Genomic DNA, 23,131 nt, shown 5'->3' with positions numbered 1-23,131 from the left:
CACTAAGAACTGCTGACGGGTGTAACAATACACGATATGCTGACACACTAAGAACTGCTGACGGGTGTAACAATACACGATATGCTGACACACTAAGAACCGCTGACGGGTGTAACAATACACGATATGCGGACACACTAAGAACCGCTGACAGGTGTAACAATACACTATACGCTGACACAGTAAGCAAATGATAGTACGGAGACAAAGAGGGGGAATCTTCCCAACTTATCTGGAACCGAGGGATATCAATATCTGGAGAAGGAATCCCACAAAGACCAACAGGAGCTGCAGGGACCGGGAGACGGATAAAGGATGACACACGGACACCGGGAGAACAGGAGACTGGATGGAGGACACAGCTGGGAATCAATGACAGGATGCAGGATGACTGGACACAGGAACCAGGAGCAGTGGGTAAGCAGGAACCAGGAACACTTGAGACCCTGAGGTACAAGCTATAACCGGCACGGGACTGAACAACCAGAGGGTTTATATAGAGAGCACAATGTGGTGCTGATTACACATAGCCTGAAGGTGTGCACTGCAGGCTAGGAGCCTAATCAAGACACCTGAGTCCAGAACACAAAGTACTGAAAGTAACCTGCAATGGCCCAGGCTGACCACTGGATGTCACTAGCGAGTACACACACACACACAGGCTGAGATAAACCCAGGGAGAACACACAGAAAATGTGAATGGTACATAACACCGATCCGCTGGAAGCGGATCGTAACAAGGTGAAGCTTTTCTTGGAGTATCAAGTGGCAGAACTTGGCGGGGTATAGCTAGGCTTGATCTGAGTTTTCACTGTAGTCCAGGATCTGGCGGAACTCTGGTGATAGCAGGACCGGATGCAGACAGAATACAGGTATGGATGGTAGCTTGTGGATAATCAGAATGGAACTGATGGTAGTTTGCACAGATGTGAGGCTGAGTCAGGAAACAGTATACAGTAAACAAACTGTAGAAAACTGATTTACTATTGTCATTGTATATATTGTGCAACCTCCGATCAGGCTTCTTTGACTCTGGCAATGCAGTAGGCACTGGCATTGTGCCAGAGTCTACTATGTACGCATAGATCAGAGAAATGGTGCCCATGCTTTGTTCCCAGGATCATCTCTACTGCATACTTGCAGACTTTTGTGTACTCCTCTCCGGGAGAAGCCCGGAGAGGAGACCCGATATTAGCATGGTTGTGTCTATATGCCCTTCGTGGAAAAGAGGTGATCCTTATGGTGAAGGGAAAATAGCTAAATCACTACAGAGCAGGCTTATTCCCCTTCACCGAAAGAGGAGTTTTTTTGTCTTCGCAGAGAAACAAAGCAAAAGACAGTAAACGCTTTGTGGGCGCACTCTTTAGTTATTAATCAATATTTAAATTGTAGGTTGTGGAATTAATTTAAAACTTAGCTTTTATTTCTAAACTCTTTAAAAGGAAGTGGCGCAATGAAAGGATATGTTAAATTGTTTTAGTTAGGTTTTGTCGTGTGATTATATATACTGTAATATAATAAGATATACCGGGTTATTACCTGGTAATGGGTTTTCCTCTACTCCGCCATGGCAGCCATCATGAATGGGTTTCTCCCTGCTGGGTAGTGCTTTTGGAAAGGAAAAAAAGACCTCTGGCTCCTATAAGAAGACTCCTCCTCCATACACCAGTGTCTTTACATTTCTTCAGCTTTAAAACAAACGGACATCATTATTCCACGTAACACACCCCTTTTTGAACACATTTTTTTTTTTTTTTTAAGGGTGGGAAATACCGCTGCCATGGCGGAGTAGAGGAAAACCCATTACCAGGTAATAACCCGGTATTTCCTCTGCCTCCGCCATGGCAGCCATCATGAATGGGTCATGCCCAAGCAGTACTGTATTTCATAGGGAGGGTATACTCACGTATAACATAAGAACAGGCCACCGGCCACATAATTTATAACTCAAAGAGGAACGTTTCTTCACTTCCTAGTTTACTGCCGCGCTCAGGATCTTCCTCCCAAACTTGGCATCTGCAGAGGACCAGACGTCCACCCTGTAATGTTTTGTAAACGTGTGGGCTGAGGACCACCCTGCAGCCTTGCAAATCTCTGTCAGTGATGCAGATCCTTTCTCTGCCCACGATGACGCCATTGATCGCGTTGAGTGCGCTTTAAACCCTTCAGGTGGCTCCTGCTGCCTTATGACATATGCTTGTCGAACACAACTTCTAATCCACCTCGATAGGGTTTGTTTAGAGGCTCTTTGCCCCTTTCTTTCTCCTTCTGACAATATAAATAAATTGTCGGCTTTACGAAATTCAGCCGTCCTTTGCTTGTAAATGGACAGGGCTCTGACCAAGTCCAGGCAATGTAACCTGCTTTCTTTACTATTTGTCGGATTTGTACAGAACGTAGGCAATATGATCTCCTGATTGATATGAAAATCTGACGCCACCTTAGGTACAAACATTGGATTTGTCCTTAAGACTACTTTATCTGTATATATTTTGAAGTACGGCTCCTTTATCCACAGTGCTTGGAGTTCTGATACTCTACGAGCTGAGGTCATGGCCACTAGAAATAATACTTTCCATGACAGAAATTTCAAGGCCACCTCTTGTAGTGGCTCAAACGGTGATTCTGTTAGCACCCCTAGCACCAGGTTCAAGTCCCATGAGGGTATCGGACTTCTTACCCTTGGTTTAATTCTTTTTACTGCCTGCATGAACCTTTGTACATATCTGTTCTTGGCTATGTCCCAATCCAAGATGCATGATATAGCCGAGACTTGCACTTTCAGAGTACTTGGGGAGAGATTCATTCGCAGACCTTCTTGTAGGAAGGAAAGTACGGTGACCACACTACGAGGATTCTTACTATTTTCCTTCGCCCAAAAAGCATACTTTTTCCACACTCTATAATATATTTTCGTGGTTACCGGCTTTCTTGCCTTAAGCAAGGTATCCACTACTCCTTCACTGAACCCCTTTGCTTTCAGACTTCCGATTTCAGCAACCAAGCCGTCAGTTTCCACGATTCCGGCTGCTCCTTGAATACCTCTCCTTGTACTAGTAGATCCTTGGTCGAAGGTAGTCTCCACGGATCGTCTACTGCCAACTTCTGTACTGTATTGAACCATGCTCTGCGAGGCCAATATGGCAGGATCGTTATTACTTCGATCTGCTCTCTCTGCAGTTTCCTCAATAGCCTCTGAATTATTGGTATTGGGGGAAAAACATAAGCCCTCTCTATGTTCCAGGGCACTGACAGTGCGTCTACTTGTTCCGCCAGCGGCTCCCAGAACCTGGCAAAAAACCTGGGTTCTTTTTTGTTTTCTGCCGTCGCCATAAGGTCTACCTGCGGACGTCCCCATCTTTCCACCAGGCTCTCGAATACCATTTGGTTGAGACCCCATTCTCCTGGCAGGCATTCTATTCTGCTTAATTGGTCGGCCACCACATTTTCTTTTCCTGCCAGATATACTGCAGTGATGCTCAGAACCCGGCCTTCCGCCCACTCGAACAGTTTGGCGGCCACCTCCATCAATGCTCTGCTTCGCGTACCTCCTTGCCGATTCACATAGGCCACTACCGCCTGGTTGTCGGTCCTCACGATTAGTTCTGTCCCTTGTAGTTGACTTTGAAACCACCTGCATGCTCTGACCACTGCCTCCATTTCCCTCAGGTTGGAGTGAGCTTCCCTCCAATCTTGCTGCCACTTTCCTTGAGCCACCTGATGATTGAAGGTTGCTCCCCAGCCTGTTTCCCTGCGTCCGTGGTTAGTGTAACCTGCCGCTCCGTGCCGAAGTATCTTCCTGCCACCAACCTGTCTTCTGCTGCCCACCAGTCTAAGTCCTGTCTGGCCTTTGTGGACAGGACTATTCTTTGGGACAAGTCCTTTGAGTTTTTGTTCCATTGCAGAAGAAAGCAGTTCTGTAGTTTCCTTGTATGGAACCTTGCCCAAGGGACAACCTCTATAGCTGATGCCATTAGGCCTAGCACCTCCATGCAGCCTCGTGAGGATACAACGCGTCTTCTTTGCAGGTTTTTTACTTGGTGGATCAGTTTTTTTCTTCTGACTTCTGTTAAGGAAATTTTTTGCTCCTTTGTATTGACTACTACCCCTAGGTATGTTATTTCTTGGGCAGGAATCAACTGGCTCTTTTTGTAATTTATCAACCAACCGTGTTGTACCAGGCACTGCACCACCCTGTCTGTGTGCTCTTGGGCCTTCTCCTTGGAGTCTGCGACTATTAGAATGTCGTCGAGGTAAGGAATTAATCTTATCCCGCTCTGTCTTAGTGCTGCTACCAGCACGACCAGCACCTTGGAGAATGTTCTCGGAGATGTCGCCAGCCCAAATGGTAGGGCGTTGAATTGATAACTTGTACCCATCAGCCTGAACCTCAGATACTTTCGATGGCTTATGCAGATTGGGACGTGCAAATAGGCGTCTTTGAGATCTATCGACGTCATAAAGTCCTTTTGACTTAAATCTAGTATCACTGATTTGATACTGTCCATTTTGAAGGATTTTACCTCTATGAACTGATTGAGTCGTCTCAGATCTAGTATGGTCCGAAATCCCCCTGTCGCTTTTTTTACTAAAAAGAAACGGGAAAAACATCCCCGAAATTCCTGACCCTCTGGAACAATGCTGATTACTTCTTGTTCCAGCATCTCTTGCAAACTTGCTAATAAGGCTTTTCTCTCTTCCCTGTTTTTGGGAATTGGAGAATGAACAAAAAACTCTCCGGGAACTTTGTTGAACTCCACTTTGTACCCGGAGGATACTACCTCTTGGACCCACCTGTCTCCGGTGGTCCCGGACCAAACGCTTGCAAATTTCAGCAGTCTGGCCCCCACTGTCTGTGACCCGACGTCACTGTGCCTCCTTTTTGGAGGAGAATTTATCTCTATTTCTTTGGGCACGAAAATTGCCCCTTGAGACCCAGGATCCCCTTCTATAGGGCCTTCCTGGTCTATATGCCCGTGACTCTCTGTAGTCTTGAGGCTGAAATCTTCCGAACTTGGCCGGAGGTACTCTTCTGCCTCCCTTATCCTGAGGAAGCCAGACCGACTTCCCCCCTGATATCTTAGCCACTAGTTCGTCCAATTGTTTGCCAAACAAATAGTCCCCTTGGAACGGCATGGACAGGAGTTTATTCTTGGACTGAACGTCCGCTGCCCATGGTTTTAACCATAGTGCCCTTCTTGTCGCGGCTGTTGCTGCCCCTGCTCTGGCCGCCAGCCTTACCGCATCCATAGATGCTTCGCAAACAAACTCCACTGCCAGCTGTACATCTTGTACAATTTTCAACAGTTCCGAACTTGCAAGGTCATCCAGAATATCTCCTTCTAGTTGCTGGCACCAGCCTCTTACTATTCTGGATGTTACTGCCATTGCTGACGCTGCTTTCAGGGAAGCCCCTGAAATTAAATGTTGCTTCCTTAGGCCCAGCTCAATCTTACGATCCATTGGATCTTTAAAGGCGTTGGCCTCTTCTAGTGGTAATGTCGTCTTTTTCGACAGCCTCGCCACCGCAGCATCTATTTTAGGTGCCTCCTCCCATGATAGTACCTGCGTCTTGTCAAAAGGGTACATTTTGTTAACCTTCCCCGGAATAGCCACTCTTTTGTCTGGCTGTTTCCATTCTTCGGTTATTATGTCCCTCAGAGTTTGTGACAAGGGAAACGTTTTAGTTTTCTGTTTCCTATCCTTAAAAAGCATTTCGGTACTTGTTTCCTAGCACGGCCACACCGATTAAGATCGGGGTGGTCGTGCTGAAAAAAATCGGGTCGATCGCATCGCATGCGATTTGGTCGCATGCGATGCGATCGACGCGACCGACCGATTTTTGACCCGATTTTTTCCTTGGAATCCAATGTAAATTGGGTCCCTGGGACCCAATTTAACATTGTATTCAATGAAAAAAATTCCCAACCCCCCCAAATTGAAGCGCGTAAACAGCAGCCCACGATAGACGCATACCCGAAGCGTGGCGAGCGCAGCGAGCCCGCGAGGGGCGGCGGTACGCGTCCTCCGACCTTTTTATGCCCTACTATCCACTAGGGCGTGGAGTGAGAATAGAATAGTGTGGCGAGCGCAGCGAGCCACCGAGCCCGAAGCGTGGCGAGGGGACGCGGATACCTTCACAGGTAAACGCGTCCCTTCGCGGGCTTCACAGGTGTCCGCGTCGCCACGGACACCTGTGAAGCCCGCAAGGGGACGCGTATAACTGTGAAGGTATCCGCGTCCCCTCGCGGGGCACGCTGCGCTCGCCACGCTTCGGGCTCGGTGGCTCGCTGCGCTCGCCACACTATTCTATTCTCACTCCACGCCCTAGTGGATAGTAGGGCATGAAAAGGTCGGAGGACGCGTACCGCCGCCCCTCGCGGGCTCGCTGCGCTCGCCACGCTTCGGGTTGGCGTCTATCGTGGGGCGACGACGGGGACATCTGTGAGGTTATCAGATTCACTGTAAATCTGTAATTACTATATTTTATTAGGTGTAGTAATTAATGTACTATTTTAGTCCGTCGGTACCCTCTTGTTCTCCATATATGTCTATATACTCCCTATATGTGTGTGTAGTTCCAGATCAGATCGCTCTCGCCCTAATATGGTCTGCCAGGAAATACCCAGGAAATAAGTCACCAAAAGGTTATGTCCCATTACCATACTTTTGTTCCTGCTATCACAGGAGGGTGGAAGCTGAGGGGCAATCTCCACAGGGGGGTTTACAATTCTTTGCAAACCTCTGGGCTCTAGCAGACTTTGTGGAACCGGCCACCACAGGGGGTGATCAGCCCATAATGTAATCAGCCGATTATTGTTCCTGCTGTTTACATGAGGGGGATAGCTGAAGGACAATCACCACAGGGGGTGATCAAATTCCCCTACTATCAACAGGAGGGTTGTCCACAGGGGGTGACCACCACATAATGTAATCAGACTGTGTTTTATATCTTGTGTTGACTCTGCTATGCATATCTTGGCTACTTCCAGACTTTCTGGAACCGACCCCAGCAGGGGGCAGAAGCAGATGGGCAGCAGCAGTACCTGGGAGGGGGGATAAACCTGACTTGAATCCACCAATAGGGATTGAGTGCAAGCCCACTGATGGTATGGAGAAGCGTGGGAAATTGGAAGTTTTTAAAATGACTTGTACACCTGCCAGCTCAGTTTGTTAGTCGCAATCCGGTCTCAGGGGTCCTACCCTTCACTGGATCTTGTGGAACACATCGTTTGCCCGGGAAGGGGGCATCCTACCAAGCTCTGGTGTGGAGCGTCTGTGTTGTGTGGATTTACACAGGTTTCGGCTATCACTGCTGTGTGGATTAAGTGATAGTTTTGTGCTTTGGAACTGCTGCTACAAGGACTGCCATTGGACTGCTACCCGATAACGTTTATATGCTACATTTGACTCTTTTTCCTGTCTTCATCTACTTTCGTGTGCTGTGATAAAAATAAACCATATTTTGGTTTCATCTGCTCGGTGTCTGAGTGATTGAGGAACTCGTACCCTCACATTTGGTGGCAGCAGTGGGATCATTCAGACACCAACCATCGAGCACAGAAAGCGCAGAGAACAGAGGATCAGACCGTATGTAAGGAAACGGAAAATGCAATAAGGTGAAGTTCTGCAAGTGAGCAGGTGTCAGTCCTGTGAAAGGGAAAATGTTTCCAAGGGAAGGAGCAGAGGAGCTCAGGGATGGAGGTTCTTCAGTGTATCGGCAGGCTGGGAAGCCGAATCTGTTATTTATTGTCAGTAAAATGCAGTATATCTGGAAGTACTGGGAAGACGCTCAGCAGATGGTCAGCGGGTGGAGAGTATCCAGCATACAGGACAAAGTGTGTTACCTGGGGGATGCATTCCTGCACTGTAAAGGTGAGGCCACTTCTTGGAATCTGCTAGGAGAGCCAGAGTTTGTAGAATTTACAGAGGAAGTGATTGCTACAGTTACCCAGATGCTACAAAGAGGACAATATTCTGAGGCTGAAGGACAAGTCCAGAATAAATTGATGCCCCAGATAGAACCAGAGGAAAGGTCTAGAAGGGGGCTACTGCAATCTGGGCAGACAACCGAGGGGTCTGCCACAGAATTAATTGTTACCGCAAGAGAAGGGTCGTTGTCAGGGGGGCCCCTAACTGCCCTTGAAGAAATGAGTATGGAGGAGCTGATAGCAGAAGGTCAGCTGCGAGGTATACCCATCCAATCCTGCACTCGCGGGGAAATCCTTCAGCAGATCCTTCACGATCAGGGAGATCCTACAAATGCATTTGCTGATTACCGAGCATGGATTCTCCATTTCGGTGCACAGTTGAGTGTGTGGGAACAATTGCAGTGTCTGGAGGAGTGCTTCGTGGTGGCAGAGGAAGAGGCGATTGATCGGGGGCTCCTGGATACCCCAGCATGGCAAGATCAGTGTCGCAGGGGGCGTGATGAAAGGCACCGTTTGCAATTGCTTCTCCCCCATCCTAGGGAGGAAGCTGCTCAGTGTTCTCTGCAGGGGGAGGTTATCCCCAAAGTGAAAGAGGTTATTCAGGAGGAGCTGCACTACAGCTTCCCTTTTGCTGAGATGGAAGATGAAGAGTTATTATCCTGCTGCCAGGGGATCTATGAGGACTGCGTCCAAGAAGAGATCGCCGTGGTTAGAGGAGTGTTCGACAACATCCAGACCACCAGCCCACCAGTCACAGATGACGTCGTGTTTCGGGCTGCCCAGCATACTCAGCTGGGGAAGGAGGCTATCGCGGAGAAGGAGGTGTGCGCAGAAGTAGCTGCAGGTGAGCATCTGGCTTTTAAGGGGACAGAGCTGACACAGCCTGTCCTGCAGCCACCAGCGGAATTGTTTGTGATGGAGGGTCCCTCCTCAGCCCTGGACATTGAGACCAAATGCTGGACTGAAATTTGCCATGCCCCTAGTTTGGGTTTGGGGGAGGAAGGACATGACGGGGTGGTGGAAGTGCCAGGGCCAGAGCCCCTATATTGGCCTGCTGTTTGGCCCCTGTTCCTTGGGCAAGAGGGGGAGGTGGAAAGTGGTCCCTGCCCCATTGTGCCCGAGGCAAAAGTATTAGTAGGTTACAATGTTGCAGAGGGGGGGTACCCAGAATCCGAAGAAGAGGAATTGCTACAGCCCTTGTTAGTTCCAATGTATGACTTAGACTGTAATCATGCCCTTGCTGGTTCTGCAAACCAGCCGCCTTTTACAAGATGGGTTTGGTATGATGTCACCCTGTGGGACTCAGGTGGTATATCCAAACCCCAGATTCTCGGCTCTGCATCCCGCTATTCCAGGTTGTTATTGGTTCCTGAACAGCTGGGTACCGGGACTACAATAGTAGGGGAAGGAATGTGAGGTTATCAGATTCACTGTAAATCTGTAATTACTATATTTTATTAGGTGTAGTAATTAATGTACTATTTTAGTCCGTCGGTACCCTCTTGTTCTCCATATATGTCTATATACTCCCTATATGTGTGTGTAGTTCCAGATCAGATCGCTCTCGCCCTAATATGGTCTGCCAGGAAATACCCAGGAAATAAGTCACCAAAAGGTTATGTCCCATTACCATACTTTTGTTCCTGCTATCACAGGAGGGTGGAAGCTGAGGGGCAATCTCCACAGGGGGGTTTACAATTCTTTGCAAACCTCTGGGCTCTAGCAGACTTTGTGGAACCGGCCACCACAGGGGGTGATCAGCCCATAATGTAATCAGCCGATTATTGTTCCTGCTGTTTACATGAGGGGGATAGCTGAAGGACAATCACCACAGGGGGTGATCAAATTCCCCTACTATCAACAGGAGGGTTGTCCACAGGGGGTGACCACCACATAATGTAATCAGACTGTGTTTTATATCTTGTGTTGACTCTGCTATGCATATCTTGGCTACTTCCAGACTTTCTGGAACCGACCCCAGCAGGGGGCAGAAGCAGATGGGCAGCAGCAGTACCTGGGAGGGGGGATAAACCTGACTTGAATCCACCAATAGGGATTGAGTGCAAGCCCACTGATGGTATGGAGAAGCGTGGGAAATTGGAAGTTTTTAAAATGACTTGTACACCTGCCAGCTCAGTTTGTTAGTCGCAATCCGGTCTCAGGGGTCCTACCCTTCACTGGATCTTGTGGAACACATCGTTTGCCCGGGAAGGGGGCATCCTACCAAGCTCTGGTGTGGAGCGTCTGTGTTGTGTGGATTTACACAGGTTTCGGCTATCACTGCTGTGTGGATTAAGTGATAGTTTTGTGCTTTGGAACTGCTGCTACAAGGACTGCCATTGGACTGCTACCCGATAACGTTTATATGCTACATTTGACTCTTTTTCCTGTCTTCATCTACTTTCGTGTGCTGTGATAAAAATAAACCATATTTTGGTTTCATCTGCTCGGTGTCTGAGTGATTGAGGAACTCGTACCCTCACAACATCTATAATGTGAAATGGGTCATATGGACCCATTTCACATTTTTTGACATTTTTACACCATTTCAATGTTAAAAATTTTTTTTACATTGAATCCTATGCAAAAATCGGGGGCATCGCGTCGCATCGCGTCGGGACCAATGTTAATGGTCCCGACCGACGCGATGCCCCCGATATTTTACCTTTCCCGACAAGATTTCAATGTTAAAATATTTTTTAACATTGAAGTCTATGGAAATATCGGGGGCATCGCGTCGGTCGCGTCGGGACCAATGTTAATGGTCCCGACCGACGCGATGCCCCCGATATTTTATCCTAGCCGGCAAAATGGACCTGATTTCAAAAGAAATCGGGTCCATCGTGGGTAATCGTGTCCCTTAAGTAAGGGACACGATTACTCACGATTGTGGCCGTGCTAGGAAACAAGTACCAGCATTTCCTGCAAACTCACATCTTGTCCTCAATATTTAATGCTTTATAAATCCGGACCAGAAGGTTGTCAACCATGTCGGCATTAAAGTCTGAGTCCGACCTATCCTGCCCTGGATCATCCTCCTCTTCATCATCTAAGTCGCCTCCAAGCATACTAGCACCGGCCGACTGACCCGCTGTATCCTCTATGTCCTCATTTAGCACATAACTTTTCCGTTTAATGGGCGTTTTGCCCATATCCTCTTTAGGTGCAAACGTATCAGCTAGGGCCGTTTTCAACATTTGTACCAGGCTCGCCATTTGAGCCGGGGGAAACAGCTGAGACGCCTTACAGCCTTCACATACAGCCCCCACGTGTTTGTCCGGCAGCGTCTTGTCACATGATGTACATTTGCTTTGCACAGATTTCTTCTGCTTGCTTTTCCCTTTATCCTTGCTAGACTCCGATCTACAATGACATCAACCAGTCACTGAGAACTATTTAACACAACACCGTGTGGACACCCTTACACCCGCACATTGCTCACCCAGTTTTTGCGCCCGACTGCCTGTCTTCCTCCATAATTGGTAGTGCGCTTCCCTAAAACACACAGTCACGTCTAATGAAGTACTGCCACAATCAGTAACTTAAGGCATAATTCAGCTGCAAGATACAACTCACCTCCGTGTCCGCGCAGATTTCGCCACGCTTGACCAGTCCAAAATCTAAGAAGCTAGCGTCCCCTGCAGCAGGTGTTCGCGCTCCCAGACCTCAGATCAGCGTGACACTGACAACCGCCGCTACGGCTATATCCCTGACGCGTACCGGAAGTCGCGCCCTAATGACGCGCTTCCTCTGAGTACACGTTACGCGCACTACCCGGCGCCCGCCCTTAGCACAGAGCTAGGGCAGGGGAGCGCGTGCCGGCAAACAATACTGCATGGCTTAGTACCTCGCTCCCCTGGACGCCGCCGCACAGCTACCCCATGGGGCCCGCCTTCGGCATAATCAGAGCCTAAGCTCTCCTTCTCCCCTGCATGAAGCCAAAGCAGCTGCCGGGAGCGACAGTCTGCAGCCTGAGGTGAGCTGGTGTCCACACACATGCACTACCCGGAAAGGAAAAAAAGACACTGGTGTATGGAGGAGGAGTCTTCTTATAGGAGCCAGAGGTCTTTTTTTCCTTTCCAAAAGCACTACCCAGCAGGGAGAAACCCATTCATGATGGCTGCCATGGCGGAGGCAGAGGAAATTATATTTCAAAAACGAAAAATAAAGAAAATTTAAATCACACTTTTGTATATCATTTATTGCATTTCATCATCTCAGATATATAAACCAGAGTGATCGTAGGCTGCAAAATGAGTTAGATCCCCAGAAAATGGAAAATATTTTTTTAAGGGGATTCGCTGCCCCACGTCGTGCAGGTACAATTTTTTGGCTCAAATGGCTGATTTTATCAGGAACACAAGGCAGTAGGCGGCTCCAATGCCGCTATTGTAGTGACACCGGGACCCCACAGAAAATGATACCACACCTGGACTTCACCAGGGGTCACCCACCCGATTACTGTCCAGGCCCTTCACTGCTTGGCTTCCAAGTTCGGAAGGATGTTGGGCAGACCAGTGAGGTATGGTGGTATACTCAGTGGGGACTCGGGTCACAAACAACGGCTCCAGTCAACTGCTTATGGAACCCGAAATGGTTTTACAATAGTAATTATATAATTGTGACTGTGCCCGCAATTGGAATAGCACGGCAACCCAGCGGTAGGTAACGTGATGTGGGATATATCAGATAAGGCATACAATGAATTTACCACTTGCATACAATATAGAAGTTAGTCAACCTGATGGTAAGTTTGCATACACCTGTCTATTTGAGGTACAATAACAATGGAAGGTTGGTATCTGTAGTCACAATCTACTGATTTCTGCAGATAGCTAATTGGGATGAAAAACCTCTGCACATGTGGAGATTATCTGCAGGTAGATACACAGAGCAAGATCGTTGAATTTTGTTTTCCATTAATATCCTAGCACGTGGTAATAAATAGTGCGGTATATCCCTTCAGTGCTGATTTTAGAAGTAATCATATACAGAAGAACACAACTGTATCCGTTAGCACGATTTAGATAACTTGATACAAAACGGTATAGTGGATATACATTGTAACAGTAAATGGTAGTTAGTAATGTAGCATATCACTTCAAAGCTGATATTAGTAGTTTGTCCCACATGGGTAATACTGTCACACAGACGTATCAGTGCGGAGCAAGGCTCAGACGCTGGTCTGAGGTTGCTCCCGTACCTGAACCTGCTATGTCTCCGGCAGGTGAGTTGGAACTTCTGCAGGCGGTGGCTTGCTGGGAGGCTTCCGTATGTGCGGATGCCGGCTGTAAAATCCCGGAGTGATGAGCCGCAATGGCGGGCTGTAAGCTCCTGGCGTGAGTGTCCGGGTATGGAGCTTCTTGACTGGGGAACCGATCCTGAGTTGTCCCACTGCTGGTTCTCTGGCTGACGTGGGGGGCGGCTGTACACGTGTTTCGCCTACGAGGCTTCTTCACCGTAAGGACTTTTATGCCCCTAGTGGTCAGATCCTGCATACGAAGGGAAATTAGCCAGCTCTATAAAGATAATGCTATATTCCCTTCGCCATAAGGATATTATGAGCCAAAAGATGTTAAGACCTTATGGTGAAGGGCATATAGCCAGCTTTACAGTGATAATGCTATATTTCCTTCGCCATAAGGATATTATGGACCAAAAGATGTTAAGACCTTATGGTGAAGGGCATATAGCCAGCTTTACAGTGATAATGCTATATTCCCTTCGCCATAAGGATATTATGGACCAAAAGATGTTAAGACCTTATGGTGAAGGGCATATAGCCAGCTTTACAGTGATAATGCTATATTCCCTTCGCCATAAGGATATTATGAGCCAAAAGATGTTAAGACCTTATGGTGAAGGGCATATAGCCAGCTTTACAGTGATAATGCTATATTCCCTTCGCCATAAGGATATTATGGACCAAAAGATGTTAAGACCTTATGGTGAAGGGCATATAGTCAGCTTTACAGTGATAATGCTATATTCCCTTCGCCATAAGGATATTATGGACCAAAGGATTTTAAAACCTTATGGTGAAGGGCATATAGCCAGCTTTACAGTGATAATGCTATATTCCCTTCGCCATAAGAACATTATGGACCAAAGGATGTTAAGTCCTTATGGTGAAGGGTATATAGCCAGCTTTACAGTGATAATGCTATATTCCCTTCGCCATAAGGATATTATGGACCAAAAGATGTTAAGACCTTATGGTGAAGGGCATATAGCCAGCTTTACAGTGATAATGCTATATTCCCTTCGCCATAAGGATATTATGGACCAAAAGAAGTTAAGACCTTATGGTGAAGGGCATATAGCCAGATTTACAGTGATAATGCTATATTCCCTTCGCCATAAGGATATTATGGACCAAAAGATGTTAAGACCTTATGGTGAAGGGCATATAGCCAGCTTTACAGTGATAATGCTATATTCCCTTCGCCATAAGGATATTATGAGCCAAAAGATGTTAAGACCTTATGGTGAAGGGCATATAGCCAGCTTTACAGTGATAATGCTATATTCCCTTCGCCATAAGGATATTATGGACCAAAAGATGTTAAGACCTTATGGTGAAGGGCATATAGCCAGCTTTACAGTGATAATGCTATATTCCCTTCACCATAAGGATATTATGGACCAAAAGATGTTAAGACCTTATGGTGAAGGGCATATAGCCAGCTTTACAGTGATAATGCTATATTCCCTTCGCCATAAGAACATTATGGACCAAAGGATGTTAAGTCCTTATGGTGAAGCAGAATACGCCAGCTTTACAGTGATAATGCTATTTTTCCTTCACCGTAAGGACCTTTATGGTCCCATAGATGTAATGTGGTTATGGTGAAGGGGAATAGGCCAGCTTTCTAGTAATAATGCTATTTTATGGTGAAGGGTATTTAGCCAGCCTTACTTTATGTATGCTATTTCCCTTCACCATAAGGACCCATAGATGTTAGGTCGTTATGGTGATGGGAAATAGGCCAGCTTTATAGTGATACTGCTATTTTCCCTACACCATAAGGCAGGGCTCGACAAATTTCTCTAAAATCTAGGAGCCAGCATGAAAGTGTAGGAGCCAGACACACTAAAACACTAAATCACCCCCCCCCCCCCCAAAAAAAATGTGCTTCATTCTAGAAATGCATCATTTATAGCTTATCTCAATAATTTAGTTGACATTGCCTATCCTGTTACCGACATTAATAATTGCTTGTTTGACAACTAGGGAGTATTGGCCAGGGGAGGATTTAAAAAGGCAGACCGCCATACAGTGTACTCATGGAGGCTGTTGTGATGGCGCTGGGTTCCACAGCTGTGACTGCCGCACTGTGAGAGTGGCATATGAGGGCTGGTAGTGGCCGCAGCCAGGAGAATGACAGCAGCAGCGCATGATGGACTCAGGCTACTAACACCGGCTGTGCACAGGGCGCTCACCCCGACTCCGGCGGCAGACAGGGCGCAGCTACAGATGACCCACTGCCAGGAAACCAGCCACGGTGGGACTAAATCTCCCGAACTATACATCACTTCCCCATCACTGCATTGATGACATCCAGTTGTGCCAGAGGGACGCTGCCACACTGCATCCATTGCCCAAATAACTTTCCTTACTTTCTGGACTCTCTCCTGCACCTGATCCCTCTTTCTGTGTTCCCTGCATACATTGTTAAATGATTGTCCCTACTGGTTGGTCTTCCCTAATGATTATCCCTACTTTCTGGGTACCCTTCTACAACCTGATCCCTTTCTCACATTGTCCCTTAATAATTATCCCCTTTCTGGGCACCCTCCTTCCACCCTGCCCCCTGTGGGCAGCTTCTGCCTGGTCACCCCTTGCCCTCCAGGGTCTCATTGGCCGATGCATTGTGCACAGAGCAGGGGCACCATCTGCCATGAAACAAGCAGAGAAAAGCCAGGGATGGGACAACCTCAACGGCACGCATTGTGTCTCTCCCCGCTCACCTTCTCCAGTAGGGGTGCAGGAGGAGAGAGCCTCCCACCGCCGATGCCCGGCACGCATTCATCTTCTGCAACCTTATCTGGCAAGCTCCCTGGGATTACTGGGCTACCAGGCCCCTCCGTCTACGGTGCCCATCTTCCATGCAGAGCACAAGCCTTCCATACTGCAAGACAAGCGCTACCTCTACTGCCCGGCCCCTCTGCCAGCACGGTCATGGATGACACATCACCGCTTGATGCTATTCGCCAGCAGCAGGGACCTCCGCAATAGCGAGCCGCCTGCCCTTGCACCTCGTCATCATCCTCCGGGTGCTTCTGCAGGCGAGTGTGCTGGCTGGAGGTTCAGAAGACATCATCGGCTTACGGAAATTGGGGGGGGGGGGTGGCTTCACAGCGTGTGGCAGACCCCAGCATCTGAGTGCAGAATGTTGCTCAGAAGGATCTCCTACCCACATGCCACGAGGAGTTCACCTACGAAGGGGCTACTATTGTCCGCTGGACCAGTAACAATGGGTATGTGGGCTACAATGTTATAAAAGGAGCGTAGCGGCACTGCCACGTCCTATGACCTATCTCATCAGCAGGCCACAGCACCCACAGTATCTGGTCGCCGGGAAGGAAAATCTGGTCACCATGGCGACCTGGCTCCCGGAGTTTGTCGAGCCCAGCCTTAAGGAACTTTACGGTCTCATAGATGTTAGGTCCTTATGGATGGGCCCAGGAAATGCAGACAGGCACTTGCCTTCTGGGGGTGGGCAGCTGATGTCACAGTACATTAGCCACCTCCCCATACTCGGACCCAAATGCCGCAAGTCTAGGTCAGTCCAGATTGACTTTGGTTTGCGAGCAGGGGAAAAAGTAATTAGATGGTTGGCAGCCATGGTAGTTAAGCTACCCTACGAATGGATGTTAATGCAAAACATCCATTCGCAAAGCGGCGGGGATGAGTGGATTATGGCAGTCAGCGTTGGAAGACTCGTCATGCAGCGAATTCTCACTGCTTAGCGAGTCAATCAGAATCATTTCATTTTAAAAGTTACATTTTATTTAGTATTACAGGACTTTCAGTGCACCCATATCTCTACTTACTATTCTTGTATGGGTATTTTAGGACAGTGGGTAGCACTTTCAAATTGAATTATAAGGCATTGCTCCTTCGAATATATATTGCGCAACGGAATATGCTGCGCTATATAAGAAACTGTAAATAAATTTATATATATATATAATGTGGAGTGAAGAGGGTCTCTTGTATGATAAATTTTAAACTTTAAAACTGGAGCAGGATTCATTCTTGTATCTGTGTCTTTTGCAGTCTGCCTGTACACCCAGCACAATGCACCAATACATCTGCTGCCTGTACACCCAGCACAATGCGCCAATACATCTGCTGCCTGTACACCCAGCACAATGCGCCAATACATCTGCTGCCTGTACACCCAGCACCATGCGCCAATACATCTGCTGCCTGTACACCCAGCACGATGCACCAATACATCTGCTGCCTGTACACCCAGCACCAATACATCTGCTGCCTGCATACCCAGCACGATGCGCCAATACATCTACTGCCTGTACACCCAGCACGATGCACCAATACATCTGCTGCCTGTACACCCAGCACAATGCACCAATACATCTGCTGCCTGTACACCCAGCACCAATACATCTGCTGCCTGCACACCCAGCACCATGCGCCAATACATCTACTGCCTGTACACCCAGCACGATGCACCAATACATCTGCTGCCTGTACACCCAGCACAATGCACCAATACATCTGCTGCCTGTACACCCAGCACCATGCGCCAATAAGTCTGCTGCCTGTACACCCAGCACCATGCGCCAATACATCTGCTGCCTGTACACCCAGCACCATGCACCAATACGTCTGCTGCCTGTACACCCAGCACCATGCGCCAATACATCTGCTGCCTGTACACCCAGCACAATGCGCCAATACATCTGCTGCCTGTACACCCAACACCAATACATCTGCTGCCTGTACACCCAGCACCAATACATCTGCTGCCTGTACACCCAGCACCAATACATCTGCTGCCTGCACACCCATCACAATGCACCAATACATCTGCTGCCTGTACACCCAGCGCCAATACATCTGCTGCCTGTACACCCAGCACCATGCGCCAATACATCTGCTGCCTGTACACCCAGCACGATGCACCAATACATCTGCTGCCTGTACACCCAGCACAATGCACCAATACATCTGCTGCCTGTACACCCAGCACCATGCGCCAATACGTCTGCTGCCTGTACACCCAGCACCATGCGCCAATACATCTGCTGCCTGTACACCCAGCACCATGCACCAATACGTCTGCTGCCTGTACACCCAGCACCATGCGCCAATACATCTGCTGCCTGTACACCCAGCACCATGCACCAATACGTCTGCTGCCTGTACACCCAGCACAATGCACCAATACATCTGCTGCCTGTACACCCAGCACCATGCGCCAATACGTCTGCTGCCTGTACACCCAGCACCATGCGCCAATACATCTGCTGCCTGTACACCCAGCACCATGCGCCAATACGTCTGCTGCCTGTACACCCAGCACCATGCGCCAATACATCTGCTGCCTGTACACCCAGCACCATGCACCAATACGTCTGCTGCCTGTACACCCAGCACCATGCGCCAATACATCTGCTGCCTGTACACCCAGCACAATGCGCCAATACATCTGCTGCCTGTACAGCCAGCACCAATACATCTGCTGCCTGTACACCCAGCACCAATACATCTGCTGCCTGCACACCCATCACAATGCACCAATACATCTGCTGCCTGTACACCCAGCGCCAATACATCTGCTGCCTGTACACCCAGCACCATGCGCCAATACATCTGCTGCCTGTACACCCAGCACGATGCGCCAATACATCTGCTGCCTGTACACCCAGCACAATGCGCCAATACATAGGCTGCCTGTAGACCCAGCACCAATACATAGGCTGCCTGTACACCCAGCACCATGCGCCAATACATCTGCAGATGGGAGTCCTATGATTTAGCGCCCTTCAAGATGCCTGTTATCAATTTAAAGACAACAGCATTCCGGCCAGCAGAATTCTGGCATCATGCAAGCACAGCAAAATATGGGAGCTGGAATCCACGGCTGGCGGAAGGCAACAGCTGAAGCAGCCGCATGCTACCAATGCTCATAGCCAACAGCAATATGCACGGCCTCAGTGATCTCCCCCTCTGCATCTGTACAATTGGCAAGTAATTGTAAAGTTTTCATCCCAGACTTACGTGCTGAGACCAATCACCCCAAAGCCTGTGCACATGTGGGTTCTACCAGAGCAGGGCCATGGCCAAGTCCCTTAATGCAACACAAGACCTGATGTGACAGTCCAAGCACAATGACCCAGTATCAAACTGTCCACAATAACTTTCTATTACATTGGCCACATGTAGAAAAACCCATCATACTATCCCAGAGTTCTCTCTAAAGGGCCCTACACACGGAGAGATTTGTGCCAGAGATTAATAATGGGAGAGTCTGTGAGAGATTTAAAACCTGTCACAGAAAGTGTTTAGGCAACATCAGGGGAATAAACAAAGTCTTCAAATTTAAATGGGTTTGAATAATGCATGGGGGATGTCTATAATACAAAAATAAATAATGTAAAAAAAATTGGTGTGGGGTCCCCCTCATGTGCATTACCGCTCTGAGCCAGACCTGGATTCTCTAATACCAAAGTCTGCCTATACTCAAGAAACTGACTTTTGAGCCGGCCCTGGTTCCCAAAATATGGGGACAAAATGAGTGAGGGTCACACATATTTTGGGGACTAGCATCCGGCTCCACAAGCAGGTGTAATGCCATAGCCAGGAGATAAGTTTGATGGGGTCCCCTGGCACAAAACATTACCCACCCTAACTAGTCAGCCCAGGCCAGGAGTTTTGGGGGAGGGGGAGTCCCCTTCTCCAGGGCACCCCAGACCTGAAGCCTGGGACTATCCCTCGCAGGGTTGATAGCTGGTTTTTTTTACAGTAGGACTACAGGTCCCAGCAAGCCTGCCCCACATGCTGGTACTTGGGAGAACCACAGGTACCAGCATGTGGGGCATTAAAGGCCCACCAGCACCTATAGCCCCCTGTAAAGGAAATATTCAAATAAAAACACAGGTTTTAAAATATTTTATGAAACTGCACATTGTCTACACCCAGGGGAACCTATGCCCCCCAGGTCTTCTGCAGAGTCTTCACCTGGGGCAGCAGCCTTTTAAGCTCTTTTGCATGGCCACTGCTTCCCAGGGCTTCAGCTTCTTCATCTGTGTTCTTCACCTGGGTGCTGCGGCCTTTTGAGCTCTTTTGCATGGCTGCCACCTCCCAGGGCTTGTTCTTCTGGAGCTCTTCTCTGCTCCTCCGCTGTCGGACTGGCTGCCTCCTGTCTGGGGCAGGCTAATACAGCCAGCTCTAGGGGGCGTGGCAATGACACAGCAAGCTGTGATTGGCTAGCCACGGCCACAACCAGGGTGAGTTTAATGAGGGTAAGGGATCTGGGTGCCGCGAGTGGGGGAGGGGGGTCTACACGAAGTGGTTTACATGCGTTTTCTGAGTGATTTAGTCAAATTGCTCAGAAAATGCCTGAATGTCACCCTGCGTGTGGGGCCCATTAGACATTATCACAGACTGCTGTGGTGCAGATTATAGTTTACTAGCCAAGACCAAGCAGCCCTGTACACACGCTTAGATTTTTCCCAGTTTTTGATCAATTCGATGCGCGCTCCCGTTTTCTCAAAATCGAATAGAAAAATCTACTGTGCAGCCAAGGAAATCTCAAATTCGATCCAGTAAATCAAATGAGTACATTGTGCCTACATTGTGAAATCGAATCGAATGCAAAAGTACAGATCTAATGCCAAATCGAATGGGATGATCTAATGCCAGATCTAATAGGAAATCGAATCTAACATCAAATCTAAGCGTGTGTACAGGGCTTGAGACTGAGGACTGTTTCTGCGCATTATAGCAACTTACACATAAGCCAGGGCTTGACAAATTTTTCTAAAATTTAGGAGCCAGGACAAAAATTTAGGAGCCAAAGTAAATAATATGCAGATGGGGAGGCAGGGGCACTTGAATAAAGACACAGCAGGCAGATTTACCAACGTTTCGAGACAGCTAGGTCCCTTTATCAAGGTGCATGTTTCACAATCGAGTGCCGCCGCCTCCCCATCTGTGTATATGTGTATATATTTCTGGCTGCTAGCATAGCTAGCACGGAGCGCACCGGTTCCCGTCTTACTCCCTAGGGGGGAGAGCTTGCCTGCATTCATCTGGGGAGTGCCGTCCCAGGACATTATATATAGTAAAAAGTATTTAAAACCGGCGACTATAGTAATAAATATAAAAAGAGTAGTATAAATATATACAGATTAAAAAATATTTATTTTATATAAATGGACACTTTAAAAATACAATACAATAAATGCGGATCAATCCTCTAAAGTATTAAAGTTGGAATTGTTGTACAAAGGAGGAGGAAGGAAAGGAAAAAAAAATTCAGATATTTGCAGCAAAGAGGATATAAAAAGATTGCTCGTAAATGCAGAAGAGATACAAACATGTACAGTTAAAAGCAAAGTATATGGAGTGGCTTAGCATTTATTCTTCATACTGTATTCGTTGTTTTACCTCAGAGGCAGACACCCAGAGCCAGCAGCCGCCGATGTGCAGGAGGAAGCGCACATAGCTGCAGCAAATAGTGGAGCAGCCGCTGTACATATAACTTCCCACCGCGTCCCCACCGCCGGGTAGAGCAGAGGATCTCCGGCAGTTACGGGAAGAGAGGAAGCGGCAAGGAGTTGGGCTTACCTCACGCGGCTGCAGTATCAAGTCTCACTGTCGAGACCCGGGCACAGCGAAGCCGCACACAGCGACAGCTCCATGAGACAGGTCAGCAGTGGATCCCCAGCAACCAGTCCGCAGGTGAAGGGGGAGGGAGAAAGATATCTCTGATATATATGCTGAGAGGAGGTGGCTTAGACAGGCAAGAGATGAGCTAGGACACGCCGCTGTGTCCTATCTCCCTCCTGAGCAGACGGCAGGTCAGAATTTAGTCACCAGACAGGAAAGACCTATTTGAGCAATTTCATAACTTATCCTGAGAGGAAGCTTGTCAATCAGCCATCATTAATTCATTTCATGTGTATGTTTTAAACAATTTTTCTTACATAAAATTTTCATTATACTTGTTGTGTAGTTTGTATGCATTGTAGCTAAGCGCTGCTATCATTATATATTTTTCCATGTTTTATCTCATAGGGATTGACTATCCCCATAACCTAGCAGCTGCTTTTGAGGACCAACCTATATCACAGGCGCCGTTATCTTTTTCTTCAATAGATTGAGATCCTTTTTCCTTGTGCTCATTACAAACATGGGGTCCTATTCCACTCGTTCTGGATTGTGACATATTATGCTTCTGATAAGATTGAGAGGCAAAGAGGGTGTCGGGGAAAGAGAGTTAGAGGGGTGGTTAGAGAGGGCTTCCAGTGATCGTGAAAACCCAAAAATAGTGGGTCCCTGGGAACCCTCACTTAGAAAAATTGGGGTCCTACCTGACCTTTTCTGAGTCCCAATGGAATAAAACCTTCTCTCCCATTATCCCCAGCATGGCACATGTGGGTCTGGGAAGGAAGGGGGGGGGGGGGGGGAGGAGTATCAATTTGCCCACTAACAAAGAAAGGTACATATAATTTAGGGCATGGCTTTGTGGGGAAGGGGTGTGGCCACATAATAGTACCAATTCACTTTACACCACACACCGTAGTGCCCAATACATATCATACCACACACCATAATGCCTATTATATTATGCTACACAAGTGCTCTCCTTACCTACAGTGCTATAGCAGCCTATTCTCTTTCATCTCCTGCATGGCACATCCGCCTCCTCTCCCCTTCCCTGCCAGCATGGCACATACCTTACACCAGCTGCCTTCCCTCCTCAGACATTAGAAGTCCAGGAGAGTGAGCCTCAGTGACCCCCCCCCCCCCCCACAGCACTGCATTCTGTACCGCAGGGGTCCTCTTTAGATGTAGCTGGCATCAAGCACCCCTAGATTGGCCAGCCCGCACCAGGCCTCCAGGAAGTGGGGCCTATTCTTCAGAAGCAGCTCTGCTGTGTACACGGGGCTGAGTCCGACTGGGGAGAGCGCAGGGCGGCTGTGGGGTTGCATTGTACAAG

The 23,131-nt window shown here is 48.1% G+C and overlaps 1 pseudogene across 1 annotated transcript in view; it reads left to right on the top strand.

Annotated features, from left to right (window-relative positions):
- The window catches only part of LOC146021192 (radial spoke head 10 homolog B-like), a 51,609-nt pseudogene extending 28,681 nt beyond the window's left edge, over positions 1–22,928 (top strand). The window contains exon 9 of the transcript XR_014450869.1: positions 21,582–22,928. The product of XR_014450869.1 is annotated as a radial spoke head 10 homolog B-like (transcript). The remainder of the gene's footprint in view (positions 1–21,581) is intronic.
- Positions 22,929–23,131: the final 203 nt, after the last annotated feature.

Source organism: Crinia signifera, chromosome 7 (genome assembly GCF_055691185.1).
Source record: "Crinia signifera chromosome 7, ASM5569118v1, whole genome shotgun sequence".
NCBI classification, from domain to species: domain Eukaryota; kingdom Metazoa; phylum Chordata; class Amphibia; order Anura; family Myobatrachidae; genus Crinia; species Crinia signifera.
This window is presented reverse-complemented; position numbering and strand designations above follow the sequence as displayed.